Below are 8,187 nucleotides of genomic sequence, written 5' to 3' on the forward strand. Positions count from 1 at the left end.
GGTATTTATATAGGGGAGGGGGAGGGTTTTGCTTGGAGTAGGGAACAAGAATTAGACTAGGATTAGGAATCCTAGGAACAAAAAGCGGAATAACGAAACGGGTCCAAATCCTACTAGGATTTGTAAAAGAAAAGGAAACCGGGGTGGCTCCCTGGCTCCCTGGCGCGGCGGCGCTAGCGATGGCCTTGGCCTCCTGGCCGGCCGGCTGGCTTGGCGGCTTGGGCCTTTGGCCCAAGGCGCTGCGGCTTTTTTTTTTAAATCGATTTCGCGCGCAGAAAAAAAACACAAAAAAATCTAAACGAACTCCAAAATTAATAAAGTAAACTTTCCCCGACTCCTAAAAATGAGTCGAACAAAATGAAGTTTTACTCGGGGCCTAAAATGCAATTTTTGAAAACACACATTTTTCCCTAAGGCAATAAACTCCGAAAAAAATCCAAAATTTGATTTATTAATTAAATCTTCATTTTTCCTAAATTTTGGGAAAGTCATATTATTCCCTCTCTTATTTTTGATATTGGAAAAATATTTGAAGATTAAATATATAAATCCAATGATCCTCTTTTCATAGTTTTGAGAGAACTCAAATACGAAAATTTTGAAATCTCCAACTCTCTCCGAGGGTCCTTGAGTTGCGTGAAATTTCTAGGATCAACAAAATGCAAGAAAAAATGATATGCATGATGATCTAATGTATAACATTCCAAATTAAAAATTTGGAATGTTACAAACCTACCCCCTTAAGATGAATCTCGCCCTCGAGATTTGGTTGGCTAGAAAATAGGTGAGGGTGGTCCTTGAGCAAATCTTCTTCTCTTTCCCAGGTGGCTTCATCCTCAGTGTGGTGGCTCTACTGAACCTTGCAAAACTTGATAACCTTGCTGCGAGTAACTCTGCTGGCATATTCGAGAATCCTGACTGGTTTCTCCTCATATGTTAAATCATCCTTCAGCTGAATTGCTTCAAGTGGCACTGTATCTCTTAGCGGTACTTCCGCCATCTCGGCGTGACATTTCTTCAGCTGAGAAACATGGAACACGTCATGAACTCCTGATAGTCCTTCTGGTAATTCCAACTTATAAGCGACTTCTCCCGTGCGCTGCAAAATCCTATATGGTCCAACGAAACGTAGCGCCAATTTTCCTTTAACTCCAAAACGCTTAACTCCTCGAAGTGGGGATACTCTAAGATAAACTCTGTCTCCAACTTCATAGTCTATCGCTTTGCGTTTTGAATCCGCATAGCTTTTCTGTCTGGACTGGGCTACCTTGAGCCTATCGCGAATCAACTTAACTTTCTGTTCAGATTCCTTAATCAAATCTGGTCCAAACAACTGACGGTCTCCAACTTCATCCCATGGCAACGGTGTCCTGCACCTCCTTCCGTATAAGGCTTCGAAAGGTGTCATCTTCAAGCTGGTTTGGTAACTGTTGTTATAAGAAAACTCTGCATACGGCAAGTTATCGTCCCAACTAGATCCATAATCTAGGGCACAAGCTCTCAGCATATCCTCCAAAATCTGATTGACTCTCTCAATCTGTCCATCTGTCTGTGGGTGAAAAGCTGTACTGAATTCCAGCCTGGTTCCTAACGTTTCATGCAACTGATTCCAAAACTTTGAGGTAAATTGGGTTCCTCTATCTGATACGATACTCCTCGGAACTCCGTGCAAACACACAACTCTGGTCATGTATATCTTTGCCAACTTAGCACTGCTATAGGTAGTCTTAACTGGAATGAAATGTGCTACCTTCGTCAAGCGGTCGACTATAACCCAAATCGAATCATAGCCTGAACGAGTCTTTGGCAAACCCGTGATGAAATCCATGCCTAGTTTATCCCACTTCCATTCGGGTATTGGCAATGGCTGCAACAATCCTGCTGGCTTCTGATGTTCTGCCTTCACTCTCTGACATACATCGCAAACTGCTACATACTCCACGATATCCTTCTTCATTCCGGTCCACCAGAACGTTTCCTTCAAATCCAAATACATCTTGGTATTTCCTGGGTGAATCGAATAGGGTGAATCATGTGCCTCTTGCAGAATCAACTTCCTGATCTCCGGGTCATTTGGCACGTAAATACGGTCCTCAAACCATAGGGTATCGTGCTCATCCTCACGAAATCCCTTTGCTTTTCCTTCGCTCATTTTCTTCTTTATATCCGCCATCTCTTTGTCATTTTTCTGAGCTTCTCTGATTTTATCCATCAATGTAGACTGAATTTCCAATGCTGCTACATAGCCTCTCGGAACTATTTCCAAACATAGCTCACGAAGATCTTCTGCTAACTCCTTTGGTATTTCTCCCGTCAATAGCGTATTGACATGGCTCTTGCGGCTTAATGCGTCAGCTACTACATTAGCCTTTCCCGGATGGTAATGCAATCTCATATCATAGTCCTTGATGAGTTCCAACCATCTCCTCTGTCTAAGGTTTAACTCCTTCTGCGTGAAGATGTACTTCAAACTCTTGTGATCCGTGTATACCTCATAATGATTTCCAATGAGGAAATGTCTCCATGTCTTCAGTGCATGCACTACGGCTGCTAACTCCAAATCATGCGTGGCATAATTCAATTCATGAGGGTTTCAGTTGTCATGAAGCATACGAAACAACTCTTCCTTCCTGCATAAGCACTGCTCCAAGTCCTCGACGTGAAGCGTCGCAATACACCTCATAATCCTTGGTCTGATCTGGCAAAATTAGCACTGGTGAGGTAACCAATCTTTTCTTCAACTCCTGAAAACTTGCCTCACAGTCCTCAGTCCATATGAACTTGGTATCCTTCTTCAACAACTCCGTCATAGGCTTTGAAATCCTTGAGAAATTCTCAATGAATCTCCGGTAGTATCCTGCGAGTCCAAGAAAACTCCGGATCTCTCCAACTGTCGTTGGTGCTTCCCAATTGGTTATGGTCTCAACCTTTGTGGGGTCAACTGCTATACCTTCTCCGGATATAATGTGTCCAAGAAATCCAACTTCCTTTAGCCAAAACTCACATTTGCTGAACTTGGCATATAACTGATGTTCCCTTGGTTTCTCCAAAACCAATCGCAAATGTTCCTTATGTTCCTCTTCATTCTTCGACAAAACCAAAATATCATCAATGAACACCACGACGAACTTATCCAAAAACTCCATAAACACTTTGTTCATCAGGTTCATGAAATAGGCCGGTGCGTTAGTCAGTCCAAATGACATAACGGTGTACTCATACAGTCCATATCTTGTGGTGAACGTTGTCTTAGGTATGTCCTGCTCTCGAATCTTCAACCGATGGTACCCTGATCGCAAATCGATCTTGGAAAACACTTTAGCTCCTTGCAAACGATCAAACAGATCATTTATCATTGGTAGTGGGTACTTGTTCTGGATTGTTACTGCATTCAATCCACGATAATCAACAACCATCCTTAACAATCCATCCTTCTTCTCCACTAACAGTACGGGTGATCCCCAAGGCGAAGAACTTGGGCATATATAACCTTTATCCAACAGCTCCTTAATCTGCTTCTTGATTTCCGCCAAATCCTGTGCGGGCATCCTGTATGGTCGCTTCGATATCGGGCCTGTTCCTGGCAACAGCTCAATCAAAAACTCAATGTCTCTATCCGGTGGCATTCCTGGCAATTCCTCAGGAAATACATCAGGATAATCCTTCACTACTGGCACCTCTTCCTGCACAACTCCTGATAGGCAATTTACATGAGCTCTCCTCGGCTCATGCCGTGATACATACTTATTCCTTCTTCCTTCTGGCATTGTGAGCAAAACCGTCTTACTTGCGCAATCGATGTTTCCTCCATACATAGACAGCCAATCCATACCTAGAATCACATCCAATCCTTGGGATTCCAGAACGATCAAATCCGTCGGAAACACATGCCTTCCTATACTCAATGGCACTTGAAAACATCCTTGTCTGGCCATATACTCCGCTCCTGGTGAGCTTACTAGCATAGGGGTTTTAAGAATCTGAGTAGACAGACTATACTTCTCTACAAATCCCCTTAATATGTATGAATGCGATGCACTAGTATCGAAAAGAACAAGTGTAGTAAATGACTTAACCAAAAACTTATCGATTACTGCATCGGGCTGATCCTCAACCTCCTCCACATCAATGTGGTTCACCTGTCCCCTGTTGAAAGGGTTTGGCTTCTTTCGAGAGCTTCCATTTCCACCTTGGCCTTCGGGACACTCACTTGCATAATGTCCGGTCTTGGAACACTTGTAACATGTGACATGGCTCAAGTCTTTCTTGGCTGGGGTTATTGGTGGGGTCCGGTTCTGGCCGTTGCTTCCTCCATTCCCATTACCATTTTTGTGGCCATTATGGTTGTGCGAACTACTTCCTCCATGGGTATGCTGAAACTGCACTCCCTGTATAGGGGTATAACGGGGCTTCTGCTGGGCTCCAGAGTTAAACTTCCCTTGCCCATACTTCCTCTTGCGATTCTCAATCTGCTGCTGCTTTCCTTCAATCATAAGGGCGCGGTCTACCAACTCCTGGTAGTTATTGAATCTTGCTACCATCAACTGCAGGCTTAACTCATCATTTAGTCCTTCCAGAAACTTCTCGTGCTTAGCTGCGTCTGTAGCAACGTCATCTGGGGCATAACGTGCTAACTTACTAAAATCATCCACATACTGGCCAACAGTCCTTCCTCCTTGGCGTAAGTTGCGAAACTCACGCTTCTTCATGGCCATAGCTCTTGCTGAAACATGGGCAGTGCGTAAAGCTTGCTGAAACTGATCCCATGTGACAGTGTCTACAGGGTAAGTGGCTGTGAAATTCTCCCACCATGCTGCTGCGGTTCCGTCAAGCTGATGTGCAGCAAACTTCACCTTCTCACCATCTGTGCATCCTGCAGTGGTCAACTCCCTTCCTATCTTGCAGAGCCAATCATCTGCTACAATCGGCTCGGTGCTACTAGAATACACCGGTGGATGCAGCCTAAGGAAACGAGTCAAGTGATCCCCAGGTGGTGGTGGTGGTGGTGGGTTGTTGCTGTGGTTGCCTTGGTTCTGTACCAATGTCTGAATCAAAGTATTCTGCTGCTGAATCAACTGGGTGATCTCTGGCGGAAAAACAAACTCGGGGTCGCGTCTCGGAGGCATCTGAAGGGTTTAGAAAAGATGAGAAATTAAGAAAAGAGTGGGGTCTAGGGAGAAAACACTACCCGAATGCTCATAAGACAAATGCACACAAAATCACTTCATTCACTCAATCAAAGGGCATACAACGGTCTAACTATCGCAAAGGTGCGTGTACTATAATGTTTACATGGAGGGAATACTACTAATATGTGGGGGTCATCTATTAATTTGAACCAGTGGAAGACTCCATGATGTCTGCTCCAGCTTCGTCTTCAAAGTCGGGTTCACTTGGATCCGAATCGGTGTCGTTGATGATGATGTAGTTGTCCGGGCATGCGACGTACTTGTCTTCCTCCTGAGTTGCTAGCTTCCTCTTGAGTTCTTCAATCTCATACTTAAGATCACTATTGTGCCTTACGACAGCTACGATCTCGTCCATGTAGTCCTTGCGTAGAGTCTTCAGTTCTCCTTCAAGTTCGATGATCCTTCCCTTTGCATTCTTCAACTCTATCATATCATTGCACATCTGGTTCTCCTGGCGTCGAATGTGCTGGTTTAACTCCTGGATGAAAGCTGCAATGGATCTGTCCTTCTTGGTGCTGACTATCTCCCATTGTTCATTCCGGCGTCCGCAAATCTGGTAGATAGTGTCCTTGAGGTCTTCTTGATAAACTTCTCCAATGCGTCCCATGGTGATATGAGCTGCCATGCTCTTTCCCAGACTCCAAGTTGGTGCACTGAAAACACTATCTATGGGCTTGGTGATTGGGGCGAATGTCCTTCCCGGAACATGAGCTTGAATCTTCCAGCGCTCCTCTTCAGGCAGAGTGGCGTTGAAAGTCCCGGTGAAGCTTGGTAGTCCAATGTTCAGGTACTTGGTGATTTCCTTCAAGTGGGATCCAAAAGGTGTGCCTTCATCAGGTTGAGCGTACTTGATCTTGGCGTCCGTCATCCTAAAGAGTAGAAAAGATGAGGAGTTAGAAAATGAGAAGAGAATAGTGATCTATGGCTTTAACTTAGTGGTCGTGTCCTACAGTCAGTGTGTGCTCTGATACCATCTCTGTAGCGACCCGACCCGAACGGATCAAGTCTTTGTGCTCCGATGTCATCCCTGGATCAGTAACGCTGACACCACACAGTACTTCGAAGGATTTATAGCAGAGTAGCAATCACACACTTATTACATCGTTTGTCCAGAAGAGGACTTATTACAGTAATCATGGCTTAAGGCCATCTAATAACGATAACAGCGGAAGACTTGGAAGATAAGTGAGTCCATCAACTCCAACGGCATCACTGAGTATAGAACCACGACCTAAAAGCACCTTACCCGTCGTCTGAAAAGTCTGCAACATGAAAAGTTGCAGCCCGAAAACGGGTCAGCACATGGAATATGCTGGCAATGTAACACATAGAGAGAGGTAATGAGTATTGGCTATACTACATGCATATTTGGCTGGTGGAAAAGCTCTATGGTTACAGTTTTTGCATAAAGCCAGTTTTTCCCTACTACAAAGGAATAAATTTATTTAACTATCATGGTGGTTGTTAAACATTGAGAATGGTTGACAGCATCCTCAATCCCAATTAAAAGTACTCATTTAAAACCCAACAATATTAATTAGAAGTAACATGTTGAGATTCAACAGGATAATCCAAGTACTAGATACTCAAGATGTCCATAACCGGGGACACGGCTAATCATGATTAGTTTGTACACTCTATAGAGGTTTGCGCACTTTTCCCCACAAGACTCGATCGCCTCCGCTGGTTTCTCGCACTACATGGTGTTTAAGAAACGGATGACCGAGACATAGTCTTTCAGAAGCGCTAGTACCTTACGATGGGTGGACCGATACACCTACATCCCCTACATCTCCTAGTCCACCACTATAAGAGTTCGCACGACTTAGTCAACTATGCCAGAGCCCATAATGGCTTGTGGCTGCACACGTAAGTTACTAGTATGAATTATCTTATGATCCCTTTGAGCCTGGGTGGCGGTCCGAAGAAATACAGGCAAGTCCTGCTAGAAAACAGGTGCCTCAATCCACCCAGATGCGTATTTAAGTTGCCACCTTAGATAAACCATTAATAACAATCTCACATCTATCATGGATATTCACTCACCCAATCCACGTCTACTAGCATAGCATGGCATAATAAGCAAACGTAGAAGTAACTCCCAAAGGTTTCATAAGTAATACAGGTAATAGGTACTACCTCATCTACTTCCCATCCCACAATTTAATTAGATCCTAATCATGCAATGTTTGAGGATAGATCTAATGCATAAAAACTGGGTAGTAGAAAGGTATGATCAAGTGTTACTTGCCTAGCTGACGATCCGCGAAACCTAGAGACTCGAAGTAACAAGCGGTGCACTCCGGGTGATCTATCGCAGACAAACAACAAGCATACAATAAGTACTCATCTAATGCACAGGTAAATCTGGAATAAAAGATCTAACCAGAAAGTTCAACTTAAGAACCCTGGTGGCAAAAGAATCGAATCAAATAAAGCAACGAAAGTCAAACGACGAAAGAAAACAACTCGGTTCTAGCAAGTTGAAACTAAGTCAAATTTTACAGTAGCAAAACTTTGTTTAAGTTGATTAGTCGAAACGGCGGTTTCGAGATGAAACTCCAGGTGCTTGAATCACCTGATTCCGATAAACGAGCGAGAAGATAGACTAGAAAGAAAATCGGATCTGAAATCGCTATCAGAAAAATAGCGGAATAAATCCAATGAGAAAGAAAACGACGAACGGTTGAACGAACGGACGTTCATTAACCGAGGCAAACCGGTGATCACGTTCGTTAGGACGAACGGTCCGGCGAACGCTTGCTAAACAAAACCGGAAAGAAAAACCGGCGAGAAAAACCGATCTAGGGTTTCGGAAAGAAAAACCGAAACGAAAAACCGATCTAGAAAACCGGAATGGAAACCGGAACGATTTACGAAAAACCGAACCGAGGAAAAGAAAAGGTGACGCGGCGCGGGGCTAGTACCTCGAAGAGGCGAGGGGCTCCGGCGGCGGCGGCGTTGGGTGGTGGCGGCACTTGGCGGCGGCGGTGGCAAG

Source organism: Triticum dicoccoides, chromosome 1B (assembly GCF_002162155.2).
Source record: "Triticum dicoccoides isolate Atlit2015 ecotype Zavitan chromosome 1B, WEW_v2.0, whole genome shotgun sequence".
NCBI lineage: Eukaryota > Viridiplantae > Streptophyta > Magnoliopsida > Poales > Poaceae > Triticum > Triticum dicoccoides.